At 41.5% G+C, this 14,992-nt stretch overlaps 1 long non-coding RNA gene across 1 annotated transcript; it reads right to left on the reverse strand.

Annotated features, from left to right (window-relative positions):
• Positions 1-5,956: 5,956 nt before the first annotated feature.
• On the reverse strand, positions 5,957-14,305 carry LOC110353370 (uncharacterized). The gene is made up of 3 exons (XR_002403768.4): positions 14,208-14,305; positions 7,608-7,693; positions 5,957-7,517 (listed from the first exon to the last, which is right to left on the reverse strand). It is a non-coding gene; the product is annotated as an uncharacterized lncRNA (long non-coding RNA).
• Between the last annotated feature and the right edge of the window lie 687 nt (positions 14,306-14,992).

Raw genomic sequence — 14,992 nt, forward strand, 5'->3', positions numbered from 1 at the left:
CACAAAGGCTCTGTCTACAATAATAAATTAGATGTGCCTAGGAGCACTCCCAGGTGCTGAGGCCAACTGGCATTGAATAGCTTGCATCTATGCTAATAAATTGTCTCATCCTCTAAAACAGGGCTGCTGCATGCAAACCACCTACAGGTCTCTAACCATGCCCAGGAATTACTCAGGAAGCTTGCTAGCTGTGGTGGGCCAGGCGCAGTCTCACTGATCGATTTAACAGTTTACTAGAATAGAAACTTGTAGGCTTGCTGGGCACGCATGAATCTGATAGCATGAGAGCAGCTGTGTTTGCCCTCATCAAATAAACCATCTTCAGTGTTTCAGTATTTTTCTTTCACACTGACGTGTCCACAGAGTTTCTACAGTGCGGCCACTGTGTATTTGGGAAAGGAACATTTAAGGATGTGGCACTTTGGAACTGTGCTCTCCTCAAGCTGGGTATCACTTCAGAGGCAACAAGAAAATCATCAGTTTGGCAATCACTATACATTGGTAATCATGGCACAAATTTCCACCACCACTATATGGTGCATCCAGGGATGGATGCCCCCTCCCTGAAAGCATTCAAGGCCAGGTTGGATGGGGCTCTGGACAACCTGATTTGGTGGGAGGTGTCCCTGCCCACGGCAGGGGGGTTGGAAGTAGTTGGTCTTTAAGGTCCCTTCCAACCCAAACCACTCTATGATGCTATACCAATGGTTTGCTGGTTGGCATCAGACTGATCTGACATGGGCTTGTAACAGTCACCACCTGCTGGATCCCAGCTGTAATCTGTGTTGGTGCTGCCTTTGTAAAGCTCCATGAAGATACTGCTCGGCAAGCACAAGCTCTTCTGTCTGTACATGTTATCTTGAGTCTGCAGCGCAAAGGGAGTAGCAATGACTGCAAAACATGAAATTAGAGTGATGATAATAGGGGAAATTCTCTGATCTTAAGACCTGTCTTCTTTAACATTTCCATCCATGATTTCAGCACAATAAGTAAGAGTAATGTTGATGAAATTTGCTAATGCCTTGAAGCTGGACAGTATCATAAAATGAGAGGAGGCTTGGATATCCTATTCAAATTACCAGATGAACTTCAGCACCACAGCAGTGGAAATGGAATGAATTTCAATAAAACCATGAACTATATATTTGATGAAAACAAAAATCAAACACTTGAAACTTTGTTGTTTACAGACCTTATTGTTGACAGAGAGAGAGGCATGTATTTGCCAACTAAACAAAGAATGACTATGAACCACCATTGGAGACAACCATATGAAAAGCAAATGAGATTCTAGGAAGTATTTGCATTGATGAGACCTTATGAAGAGCCCTGCCTACTGGGCTGGTTGCTCATCATAAGAGTGAGTGCAACAGGTAGCAGAGGGTGGGGAAGGGGAAGGCTGTGTTAGGAGAGAGGGCTTGCAGCACTAAACTTGCTCAGCCAAGTGGGGAGCAGTAAAAGGGGTATATACACTTTTTACTTATAACTGTACCACGGCAGTGGTTTAGGAACACTTCAGAGAAAGGACAGTGTTGGCACAAACCAATATTTTGCATGCTACATATAAATACACTTAGGCTAGGAAATAGAAAGTGCCCCCCTTTTCTACAATTGTGCTCTCTGGAACGGCTGTTCAAGGACAGCATAAATGAAGAGATTTTCAGGCAGTCCTCATTAAGTTCAGAAAAAGAATTGTAAGAGGTGATTGCTTGTGAGGGCAGGGACCAGGGCCCGGCAGTCCATTATATCCAGTGTGGCCCTTTTGTCCTACAGGGAAGAAACAGCTGTCTGTGCTTGTGTACGTCCCAGTCCCTGAGAGCTGGGAGAGTGTCCAGAGAGGCTGCTGCCTGCATCAGCTGTCTCCACACTCGCTCTGGATGGTCTCCACGTCATGGCCTGCCCCAGCTGCTGCTGTCCTCTAGGGATCTTCTCCCAGCTTTCATATCCCTCATTGGCATCTGTATTTGTGTAATTGAAGAGAATTTTTTAATTTGCTGCCCTTGATTACTGAAGTCAGGTCTGGTAGTGGTGGAAAGGGACAGGAGTGAGGAGACTGCAAATGGGAAAAAACATCTGTCTTGGTGGTCATCTCTCCCCATCAGAAAAGACTGAATATATCCAGAGGCATAAATGAAAAACAACATATAACCAGTGAAGCCCTGACGCTTGTCAGTATGAAGTGAAGTATCATTAATTGATACAAATTGTTTGTTAAGGAGTGGCTCATTTGTCATGGCTTGCACAGTGCCTTGAATGAAAAAATTCTCAAAGACAGAATAAAACCATTTGCTCTAGTTGTGGAGGAGTCTCTGGAACAAACTGCACATATGCTTTCTAGCTCTGCTTGATGCCTGCCAGAGCAAGACTTTTATCATTCATTTTCTGGTACTAGTACGGATCTTAAATGAGCAACCATCACAGTTGGCAGCTGATGCCAGTTCTGGCTGGGAAGGATGCGAGGAGCTCTAGCGATAGTATCAGTGTTGTGTTTATTGAAGCTTTCTGAAATGGATGGCAACACTGGCCTTTGTGGAGCATGGAGGCCTGCGCGGCCCTGCTGAGAAAGGGAGGAAGGACACAGAGGGGATGGCAGGCAGTGCCGCACTGATGTGACACTGTCCCCTGCGCCCAGTGGGCACAGCCGCTGACAGCAACAGGCTCAGACCATGTTTGGGCCCCAGCAGGTGCAGCCCCAAATGGAAATCAAGAGTTCAGCTGTTTCATGTGTGGTGCTTTGCCCCTTTTGTCTGAGGGACAAGTCCTGGGCTTAGATCCGGGGAAGTACTTTCTAAGTAAGGAAGAGTACAGGACAGAGGCCAGCCTGACAATTCACTCACTGCAGTCTGGCTGAAGGCACAAAAGGTTTTGAGGCAGCCAGCTTTAGTCACGGGTGCCTGCTCACAGGGGAGACACCACCAGCCAAGTATCTCATCCTGCTCCTCCATGCGAGGCGAACCTAATGCTGAGGATAGCAAAGTTTTTCATGCACTTCTGCTTCAGCTTCCTCCTTTGACAATCAGATATGCACCCCGTAGGACTTCAACAACCAGCATTCTTGTATCATTTCTGTGACACACCTGCTATTTTTTTATACATGAGCCCTTTGGGTCTGTAACTCAGCTACTTGGCTAGCTAGGCCTAGCATGCTAAGGCTTGTCTCGTGTTGGGTTGTCCATTTTCTCATTTTTTTTTTTTCTGACAGAAGTGGGCAATTTTACTTTGAAGACCTCACCAAACATACAAAAATCTTGAATTTGTGGAAAACTGGAGGGTTAGAAATTTCTATTGACTGCATTCAGCAGTGCAATTTCACCGGATAGAGGCTAGTGCTAATCTAAGTTTTGTTATCAATTTAGGGAAAAGCCAGAGCAGGTATTACATGGGAGTCTGTACTGTTATTACCAGGCTGAACCAGCAATAAAGTTGCATGCATTTTTCTATAATCTGAAACTTACTGCTACCCCTTTTTACTGCCCCTGCTGCCCTTGCTCACTGACACATCTGTGCTGTGTGACCCCACTGAAAGAAAGTCAGGAACAAGAAAAAAATTACTCTTTTTTTTTGGTGAGGTAGGTGTTATGCAGAGACTGTGCAATAAAAGGGATTTTCATCATAGATCTGATCTGGACACATACAATACAGTAAAGTGTTTCTCAGATTTGTACTTTGCTGGTTGTAGGAAATCGGTGATAACGTGTCAGGGCTTGATATACACACTTGATCTTGTGTGGATGAGGTCAAGCTATCATTACTGGTCAGGAGCAATTACTGCTGCAAAGATAAAAGTCATTTCCACCTTCAGAAGCTTTATGTTGTTGTAAATTAAGATATTGGTTTGAATTTAAATTGAACATTTCACTAAGAAACAAGCTGATATAAATTGATCCTTATAAGCCAAATACAAATTATTACAGCAGTCATTAACGTAACCAGCAGTAGGAAAATATTACAGCTATGAAACTGTGTGTTGTAATTACTGCTGTTATCTCAGTGCTTTATATTCAAAGTTCTCTGTTGTGGACACTATTAATGAATATTGATCAGAGAACAGAAAAAGAACTTCTCAATATTAAAAGTGGTTTAGCTGTATTTAAACCAAGACAGTTCCTTTTTTTTTTTTTTTTTTTCTGCCTTGGCTGTATCTTTAGACCCCTATCTAACAGCAGCTGTGATTTATTTTTAGCTTTTTTTCTTTGCATATTTAAAAGAGTGTTTCCGTATGGTGTGAAGCATAAGCTAGTATAGCAATTAACTGGCAAAGAGACTGAGCTTTACTATTCTGAATAACTCAGAAATCAATTTCTGCTATGAATCAAAGACATCTACACAAAGTGAATAGTACGCCTCTGATAAAGACACGTTTTATGGATTTGTCCAATCTAGGGACTCAGTGGTGCATACAAGCTGAATTCAAAAGAAGACATCTAGCAGTGGGTTTAAATGCCCATAATACCACGATGCTAGCTGAAGTGTTGTAGGGTTGTCTTTTTAATTCATATTATATCAATTGAATATTGCAGAAATCAGCAATATCCTTTCAGAAGCACTACACTGTACATGTTTGTAATGAAGCAAGATCCAAAGGCTACATTTGCATCTAAATACAATGATCCACGCAGAAAATATCTGGCTTTTATATATAAATTACAATGCTGCTCTGAATTGTTCTCTTTGAAGAAAAGGAAGCTCAATCTTCCAAAAGGCAGTGAACAACTGGTTTCATATTTTTTGGATAAGGTACAGTGATCTTACCAAGGCATGTTGAACATAAGGAGTTACAAAACTGTGACTATATAAATGGTTTTTTGTTCTACCATGTTCAACTAGTCAAACAGCCTTCAGTAAATAAATGATGTGAGTACAGAGCAAGCTCTTTTTGCACTGCATTTTAATTAAGAATTAATTAACAAGAACTCATAAAGAAATAATTAACTTCCAGATCTTTGCTTTTCTGTTTTGTTATTCCAAACAAATCTGTGGGGGTTTTGACCTAAAAAAACACAAAAAGTCCTCACAACTAGAAGGCACCCTGATCTTATAGTTGTGCACATTAAAATTTTAACAATATAAATCAGTGTGGGGTTGTTTTTTTTCATACTTACAAAAACCCATAGAATTCTCTGTCTTGTCCAGTTCTTTTTCAGAGACAAGGCAGTTGGTTTCTGACCTCTGTGCTCTCATCAGCAGGGATGGTGAGGAAGGGCTTAGGTTCCCTGTTCTGTTTTGCTCATTTATGCTGGTTCACAAAACAGGCACTTTAAACTTGTTGAATATCTTCAGGGCAGGCTAAGACCACCCTAGGCCTCCTTCAGGCCTTTCCAAAAGGGGCACTCCTTTACACAGTCAATTAAAAACCAGCAGTGAAACCTGCAGAGATCTGGCCAGACACACAAATCTGCCTTCTCAACGCATGGCACTCTGTCTTCCCCAGCTCCCTCACCCTGTTATCGCTTCAGCTTGGCCCCTCTCCAGGCTGAATCAGGTGTAGCTAGTGGGTATGAGCTCTACCCAGCCAGAGCCCCTCTGCTGCTTCCCAGCTCATAAAGGGACAGAAAACCCATCTGCCTGCAGCACTTAAATTGAGGAACTTATTTGGGAGTCAGCTTAGAAAATACTGCTTTTTAAGCAATTGCCTAGCACCACAGCAAATCTCTGGCACATGGGATAGACCCTAACTTCTCTTCATTGTGCACAGCCACTCCTTCCTCTCCTGTTCCTTCTGAATACGCCTGCATTGCAGTCACTGTTCAGAGAAGCACTGCCAGACTGGGTTAAGCTCACTCAACTCCTGCTAACTGCTGCTGTAACAGCAAAAAACCCTCTTACAAATGCTGCTTCAGCAGATTTGTGCATTGCTCTGCTTTTTTTTTTTTTTTTTTTAATTATCTGTAGTTCAGTTAGACAAAACTTTTAAAAGTGAAGGTCCGTGGTCTGGCTGTCTGAAGAGCTGTGCACCCAGGAATTCTAGGAACAAGTTGTTTATTTAGATGCATGGATTCAGGCATCCACTTTTTAATAAACAGTTGCCCATTGTAACTTTGTGAACTTCTGCTATTGAAAAGATAATTATACTGGGTAATTACATTTCCTTGAAAAAGACTGTATTTCTGCATATCTCTACTCATTTTTTCTTGAAATTCAACAATAGTCACCAATCTTCTTCTTTCTTCTCATAATACTCAGAAGTTTCCAGTATACACCTTCAGGGATGAAATGTGTGAATTTCTGCACAACTCTCTCCAAGGACTTTTTCTCTGTTATTATGGCTGTGTTTATCCCAGGCTCTCTAGGGACCTGTTCCCTCTTTACCTCCCTTCAATGCTTCTGTAACAATGACAGGAATGGGAGAAACTTGATTGAGGGTACTGGGATTTGCTTCCCCAAAGCCAGGACAGGTTTTGGTCAAGGTTAGATAGTCCAGGACCGAAATCTCTGTGCTCTGGCTGCAGTACAAGAGATTTCTCTTATCACAGAGGGAGGACTGCTACACAGTCATCCGAATTCTGTGGAGGATCAGGTTCCTGCATATGGCTATACATCTCTGGCAGATTTATTGCATGCTGAAATACCTCCACCAACACTACATGATGCTGCAGCTGTGTTACCGGACGTGCAACAAGACCTACATCCACAGCACATCGTTGTCCTGACTTGTGTCCATTAATCTTCATAACGTGGGTGTCTGGTAGCAACTTGTGTTGCATGGCACAACTCACCACTTCTGGTCCTCAGTTCAGATGGCCAGATCAGAGCAGGCTGGAGCTCTCTGGAGAGCAAAAGAAGCAGGATTCCTCTGCTCCTCTACCAACTGGAGCCTCCTACACCACATCGGTGGCACTGGCAGTAATGCTGCTGTTGCTATGTACCAATGTGTTTGCTAAGGAAATGAAATCTCTGGACTGCTGAAAATGCTTTCATTGTTCATTCATACATGATTAATTGTTTACATGGTCATCAAATTGCCCTCTGGAGGGTATGATGGGAAAATAAGTCCTAATGATAAAGTACACTGTCAAAATTGTCCTCATGTAGTTTTAATTACTTTGGGTGTTAAGCATAAACTCTACTCCAGTAGACAATTATTCCACATATATTTTATAGTGGGTCTAGATGTACACATAAAATTAATTGATTCAAAATGGAATACACTGTTTAGACAGCCAGCTTTTGTTAAGGAGTGTGCTCCTATCATTAAAGGAGGGAATATAGCTGAAGTAATTTATGAATGACAGGTGGAACATAGTATTGAATAGCAATGTGCTGAGCATGCTAGATACTGAAAAACAAAAAATATATATTTTTGATTGTCTCTTTGTGTATAAGTGGTGGCACTTTCAGGAGCTGTTCTTTCATCCTTGAAGGCTCAGACTGAATATGTGAGAAATTAATTAATATGTCACTACACAATTTCATCTGTGGGACAGCCATGCCTTTGCTAATATAATTAGAAAAGCACATCTTTCAGTATTTCTATATATGGTGTAGTCTGTGAAGGTGAAAATGGCAGTGAACTTCTCCTGAAAAATAAATAAATAAATAAAGACTTTTTGGCAACTGGGATGCCAAAATACATGCCCTTATCACAGCACACAGGTCCAAAAGCTTACCAGCCACTGGAGCATGGCTTCTCCTTGGTGAGGTGTATGTCAGACCCAGGCTACTTCTATCTTTGTTGGGTTTGCCATCTTTCAGCCTGGAAAGGAAAATTTGAATATAACATTGTCCAAACATCACTCAGGACCTAAGAGTAACCAAGCTGAGTCAGATCAAAGGTCTATCCATCTAACCCAGGTTCTTCTCTCTGGCTAGGACCAATAGCAAATGCCAAAGGAAGGGCATAAGAAAAGGACAAGCACGTAGCGCTATTTCTCTGATAGTCTCTCCCAGCTTCCAGTGAGTTGTGGCTCAGGGACTTCCTTAGCTGGAGGTGGTATTTAATAGCCTATTAAATGCACTCAATGGTAGGTACTTAATACGTAGCATGTATTTAATAGTGCTCAATAGATTATTCTTCCATTAGTTTATCCGAGATGCTTTTTTAACCCATGGAAATTTTTAGCATCCAACGTACCCTGTGGCAAGGAATTTCATAGCTTAAACTGGACCCCGTGTGAAAGATATTTTATCTTATTAACCTCGAATTTGCTGCTGTTAGTTGCATTTTTTTGCCTCTTGCTTCTTATATTTAGAGAGACAGAGAACAATCATTCCCTATTCACTTTCTCTATGTAACCCACAAATCTGTAGATTCCACTGTTTCCCCTCAGACGTTTCTTTCTTTCTTCTCTTTGTCTTCCTTTTCTCCCTCTGTACACCTGTTTCAGTTCTACCTTCTACTTATTGGGATAGGGAGATCAAAACTGCATACAGCATACAAACTGTGGATTAATATTCTGTATAATAATAATTTCTGACTTGTCCTTTATTTTTTCCCAGTGTAGTTCCTAACATGAAACTTGTTTTTTATCAGTACTATGTATAGAGCTGATATTTTCAGAGAATTATTTATTTTAAATCTTATTCCTTTGTGGTTCAACTCAGTCAGAAGCCATCACTGCATATATAAAGTCAGAGCTGTTTTTTGCTGTGTTCATCACTTTGCATTTACCTTCATTGAGTTTCATCTTCTGTTTCGTTACCTGGCTCGCTCAGTTTCATGAATCTGTCTGTATCTATTCAGAGTTGTCCTTTTCTTTTCCTACACAAATACCTTAGGTTCATCTCACAGTGCTACCTTGCCCTCAGAACAGTTATGAATATGTTGAACAGAACAAGCTCTCATGGGCTCTCTTCAGGTCTCTGTCTCCCTGGAGTGACCTTCCCTTCTATGAAAATAGACCTTTCATTCATAGCCTTCATTTGTTATCTTTGAAATAGGAATTTATCCAGGTGAGAACCAACCTTTTATATACCATAAAAATTTGGTTTCAGAAGCTTTAGGTGAAAGAGTCTTTAAAATAGCTTGTTAAAGTCTATGTAGAATAGGTCAACAGTATGAGCTGTTCACATTTGTTGACTCCTCACACTTTGGTACATCTTGGAGACCTTCCCAAAAGCACTGTTTGCTGTTAACATATTCGATTTTTGATGCGTCCACTCATTCTGTTCTTTAGAAGAGGTTTGATGAACTCACTTTTTTGACCTTTAGTGTAATTTCCCCCAGAGGCCAAGCAGTGCCATCAGCTTGAATTCCCTATAAACAACGAGCAGCGGCAGCTGAGGGCTTTGAGCACACCTCATGGAGTGACAGTATCTTACAGACCCAGGCCCAGGCTGGGCTCTGCTGCCATTGCTGTGAGAAGGTTTTGGTACTGCAGTTTAACTACTCTTGGCTCACTGGATTCTGTCCCAATGCTAGGAAAAGTAAGATTTGCTTTTTAACTGCTCTCCTTTTAAAAGTAAGAAGGAGTCCCTGGGAAAGCCCATCCTATGAGAAAGAGCACCAGGAGCTGTGGATTGTGGCGTTACACTTGCTAGATTTACCACTCCATTTTCATTCACAGACCAACTATTGCACCTTCTTCATCTCCATTTTTAGACCCAAACTAAACTTTTAGACTAAAACCTTTTTTCAGCCTTTTAGAAATAACCCTCACCACAGTTCTACTAGCAAGATCTGCATTTCAGAAATGGTGGTATCTGCACATCTACATTAGCATTTCAGTTCAGATCACAAGTCTGCTTTTGAAGTGAGTCTCCTGATCATGCTCTATCAGCCATGGTTTCGTTTTCATCCTGGAGTGGTGTTGGAGGGCATGAGATGAAGTCCTTTTGGATGTAACGAAATGAGGAGACCTGATGTACTTCAAACAGAAGTTGGTATTGAAACCATAGGGCCAGACTAGAACTGGTCCAGAAACACTCCCTGAAAGATGCAGACTTCTGATGCCATTACATGATTGTATTGCAAACCTTGTAAAACTACAGCTTCCTCAGAGGATATGGACGCTGGATCTTCAGCACCAACTGCTTTGCTATACAAATCACTTCACTGTTTGATGTGACTGGCTAATATAAACAGCCTATAGCACATGGACAAGTCAGCAGCAAATGACAAGAATCTGCTGTGCTCAAATGACTGAGAGGAGAAAGGAAAATGGATTAGAAAGAGCCCTTATCTTCTGAGTGCTGAGAAAAACCACAAGCACCAAGTTCTGAAGTGCAAGATTATCAGCTGTCACCCTCCGCCTGCCACCAGCCTTGATGAAAGTGCCTGTGCAGACACTACCTCCATTGCCTCACTGGATAAGTTTGTTTGTGGTTACACCCACCTGTGTTTCTGCTGTGCGAATCATACCAAAAGCACCAAGAGGAAGGAAGACAGAGGCGACACTGCTACTTCTAGTCTGGGGATTCGAGTAACAGAGATCAAAAAATAATGCTGCAATTAAACTCAACTGAACGTTTCTCAAAAGAAATCCAACAAGACCTAGCCCAAAAGACTCAGAACCAAATGCATTTAGCTGACAACCAGTTACATTTGCATGAAGAAATTATTGGTATATTCCTCCTCAGCAATCCATTTTTGGTATTACCACTTTAAATTCTTTTGTACCTAAATTCATAAGATCAAGTCAGAATATTAAGCCTTTCTTGTACAGCTAGGATATTGATTTGCATATAAACATAGCTATTTAGTTCCCTTGCTATTTATTCTCAATTTTAAATGTTTGCAAAATTGCAGCCTGTTTAACCGCATTTTGAAGGAGCTGCAGCTGTGTAATTCAAATACGCAACGTGTTAGAAAAGGGCACCTCTAAAATAGATCAGTAAATTAAAAAAATAAAAAAATAAAAATGGTTCATCATCTTCCAAGCTTTTCCCATTCTTCTTAAAAACCCCACATGCCAGATCCTCAGGTGGGAGGAAAACCGCCTTCATTTACACAGGCTGGGAAGCAAAACTGTTGGTGCCTATCCTGAGCTGCTGTGAGCCCACTACTTATTTCACATGCAAGCGCCTGGTGCCTGAGCAGAGCCATGTGACAGTCAGTGTGGCAATACAGCTTCCTCATACTGAATACAAGTTTGCAGCATTTGTTCAGAATATATTCAATGTAGACAAGGTTTAGCCAAAGTGAATTACCAGTGATAGTGTGCAATGGCTTGCATTTGCACACAGAGATCTGACGAAACCATTAAAAAATGGGAAGTTTGGGTGTCACGTCTGTACTGGTGAGCAGACAACTGTTACAGTGAGAAAAAATAAAAAATAAGCCCACGCTTTTAAAAACACGCAGACAAGGTAAAAATCAGCTAGATCAGCTTCCTGGCAACAAAGAAAAAACATAGTTTTTTTGAGGTCACCAGGCTGTTTGCTAACTGGGAAGAAATGTGGAGAAAATCCGGTATGCGAGATGCAGTTTTTTAATGAGTTGCAGTTATATGCAGATATGTATTGATTCCTGGCCGATCCCTCAAATAGAGATGAATGAAACAGCAACAGTAATAATATTTACACACATCTAGCCCCATACGTATCTGGGAGCAGACTCCTCTATTCTAACCTAAAGCCAGTAATGCCGTGTGACTGCTTGCTGCTTCTCCCAGGCTCTGCATCTGACAGCTGATGGTGTGACTGTACATGCAAAATCCCCCCTGTAACACACAAAACCCCTTTGTCTGATGCCATTCATTCCGGTAACCATTCCCGGTCAGCCAGACAGGTGTCAATCAAAGTAATGCCTCTCAACACAAAGCCAATCTGTCTCTGGTTGCAGGGTTTGAGCCAATTTAATTTAATTTATTAGAGTTGAAAGGAACCTTTGCCTCTGTGACAATGGGTGAGACAGTTTGTAATGATTCTCATTTAATTGATGAATGTAGACTTGGCACTTGACAATTAACCAGACGTGTTAAGACACTGGGGGTGAAATCCCAAAAGGATTTCACAAGCATCTTCATGATGCCGAGGTTTACTTTCCTACAGCAAGTTCGTCTGCAGCCTTTCTCAGCTGGGCAAAGCTGGAGCTGCTCAGCTGTGTCTCATGGAAGCAAACATCCACCGTTCAGAGAAATCATCTTGCTGTGCAGGAGGAGGACCCAAGTCCCATCTCTGCTCTCAGTGTGAAACCCTTTGTGCTCAAAATACACAGCCTCGTGGCTAGTCTATTCCTGCACAGTCCTGTGCTACGTGGACCTTCTGCCCCTGATGCACCTGTGCACGAGTAAGGGACATTTAAAAATGCATTAACCACAAAAAGCCTACAATGAATTAATCATTCTGCACAAGGCTGCTCTGAAGGAGAAATTTTGCTTTCTGGAAGCACTTTTTTTTTTTTTTCCTACCTCTTTTCCTAGCACTGAAACATAACTTGTTTCTACGTTTTGTCCTTTATGGTTGTCTGATTTACCAACCCACTTTGATTAACTTTTCTGTATTAATTAACACACTTTCAACCCTTCTAATCACATATTGCTCAAGGGTGGTTATTGTAGAATCACAGATTTTAAATCCAGGGTGCATCATTGCATCATAACACCCTCCAATTTTACCCTTTACCCTGGGAATGCCTACTGAACGCCTATCTGTTGACTGAATGAGAGCATTTTTAGAGGAATTACAATACTGGTTCAAAGATTTAATGCAAGAGAGAAGCTAACCACATCCTCTCATGAGCTGTTGCATTGGTTGAGATCTAGATTTTATTTTTAGCTTGAACTTGCCCAGCCCCAGCTTCTACCCACTGAATCTTTAGGACTTTTTTTTCTGAACCGTGTCATTTACAGACTGTGACAGACCACTTCAGAATCTCCTAATTTACAGGCTAATTAGATTTTTCTACAGACATTTTTGTCTTTCTCACCAAAAGAAAAACCCTGGAGAACAGCTTTTGTCCTCATGCTTGTGCCTCTACTTCACAGCAGAGTCTTCTGATTTGCACTGAAGCTGCTCCTCACCAGCACAGTACTCTCCTCACCAGGACAAAATGTCTCAAGGTCCATCAGACTATCACTGCCCTCGCCCCTGCCTGCTCTGGTGATCATCCAGCCAGCACCAGCACCAGCACCAGCATTGGTTGCTGCTTCCATTTTTCCATAGCCTTTCTGAAGTGCAGCCTCCAAAATCTGGATGATATTCAAACGTGATACTGCGATATTTCTTCTTGGTGATTTCCTGTTTCTCCAAGCCTCCCGTCAGTCTTCTGACCCCACATGTCCCACAGGGAGCTCATGTTCACCCATCACCTAGGAGGCCACCTAAATCCTTTGCGCAATCCCTGATCTCCCCATCAGTCCACATTCTAGGCAAGCCACAGTCACTCAGATGTTTTTATTTTTATTTATTGACAACTAATTTGTCTTTTTTTTTCCTTTTTTCCTTTTTTTTTTTTTTTTTTTTTTTTTAAGTCATGTTAGTCCAAGGGTTTATACTCCAATAGGAATTGTTCTGAGAACTCCTCCATGCAATATCTGTAAGTTTAGTTAGCATGTTTATGCCTGCTCTGTCCCCTGGTGTCTGCTCTGTAAAGAAGTGTTTTAATATTGTTTTAAAAAGTGATGTTCAAATTTGTTCTGACATACTTCAGATTTGCTTTACCTCCTTTTCTCCTTCTCCTTACACATTCCTCTGTCTGCAGCCTACGTTTTCTGCCTGCCAGCTAAAAGGAGATTTCAGAATTTTAAAAATAGCTATTTAAAAGCAACAAACCAAGGCTGAAACGAAATACAGCAGGGAAGAGCTGTTCTGGGGAAACTCAGGAAGTTAGAATACGCCAGGGCTTTCCTGCAGGGTTTTAATGGCGACTGCATGTAGCTGCAGAGACCTAAACCTACACATTAGCTGAACCATCACTGTGAGAGGTCTGTCTTTCATGTGAATGCAGCTAATTGCAGATTTACATTGTGAAGAGTAATTCCAGAATTAAATGAATTCAAACTAAGTTTTATTATGTATCCTTCTGTTTCTGTGAAATCTTACTCTCCCTTCCTGAGAGTTTACAGGCTAAATCTGGATTTAGATGTCTCTGTTTGAGCAAACAAACTCAACCAATTTTTCTCCATGGTATTTAATGAAAAAGAAAATGCCACGAGGCCTTTCCCTTTGGAAATAATCAGCTGCGAAAAGATTAGTGAAGATAGATTTATGTTCAGACTGTCCCCTGCAGCGAGGTTAGGGGGTTAGGGGGTACATTCATCATATACATCAGGATTAACTCAGTTTCTGTTGTAGTACTGCGGTTCCCTTTAAAATGTATAGCCACTGACCTACTTTTCAGGTGGCTTGGTGAAAGTCACTCCAAATCCTTCTGGCATTTCAGTGCCATAAAATTGTGATGTTTTGCTGGAATAGAGCATCTTTCTGAAACAGCAAATAATACAAAGGTAAGTCACACAGCTGAATCTGGAATCTCACCCTTGGGAAAACAATTCTCGTTTCTGTAACAGGAGCACACAAACAGCAAGCCCCTACTAAAATGCCCTTCAGGAATTCGTCTCCAAGGGCAGGCTCTGTCCCCAGAGATCTCATCATCTTTGATGCCTTTGTTCTTCTGCTCTTCTCTTTTTTTGTACGAAAGTTACCGGTAGACTTTCTTCTAGCTTTTATTTCACCCTTATTTTTAATTCATGCAAAATAGTAGCTTTACTAAAAACAGGCCTATGTTTATGTACAATTGTGCCAGCTGCACACTACCCAGCACTGTCTATCTCAGTAATTCCTGAGGCTGAGATAACACCAGCTTTCTCCACAGTCCTCACACACTGCTAGCACTGTCTCTGTGTAAAATCCCTGTAGGAATATTGACCAGCCTGGGAGCGAGGTGGTAAGAGCCCAGGACTGGTCTGTCCTGCTCCTTCTTCTGCTGTTTGCACCCATATATCTGGAGTAGGACACATGGTAAATGTGTGTCCATTTAAATAAAAATGGACACACAGCATTGGCATCCTGAAAAAAAAAAAAAAAAAAAAAAAAAAAAAGGATGGAAGGATGGCCACGTGTGATAACAGCAGACAGAAAAGCAAGAGCTTACAGGGAGCAAATCCTTAATCAC

The sequence above is a fragment of the Anas platyrhynchos genome, chromosome 2, assembly GCF_047663525.1.
Source record: "Anas platyrhynchos isolate ZD024472 breed Pekin duck chromosome 2, IASCAAS_PekinDuck_T2T, whole genome shotgun sequence".
NCBI classification, from domain to species: Eukaryota; Metazoa; Chordata; class Aves; order Anseriformes; family Anatidae; genus Anas; species Anas platyrhynchos.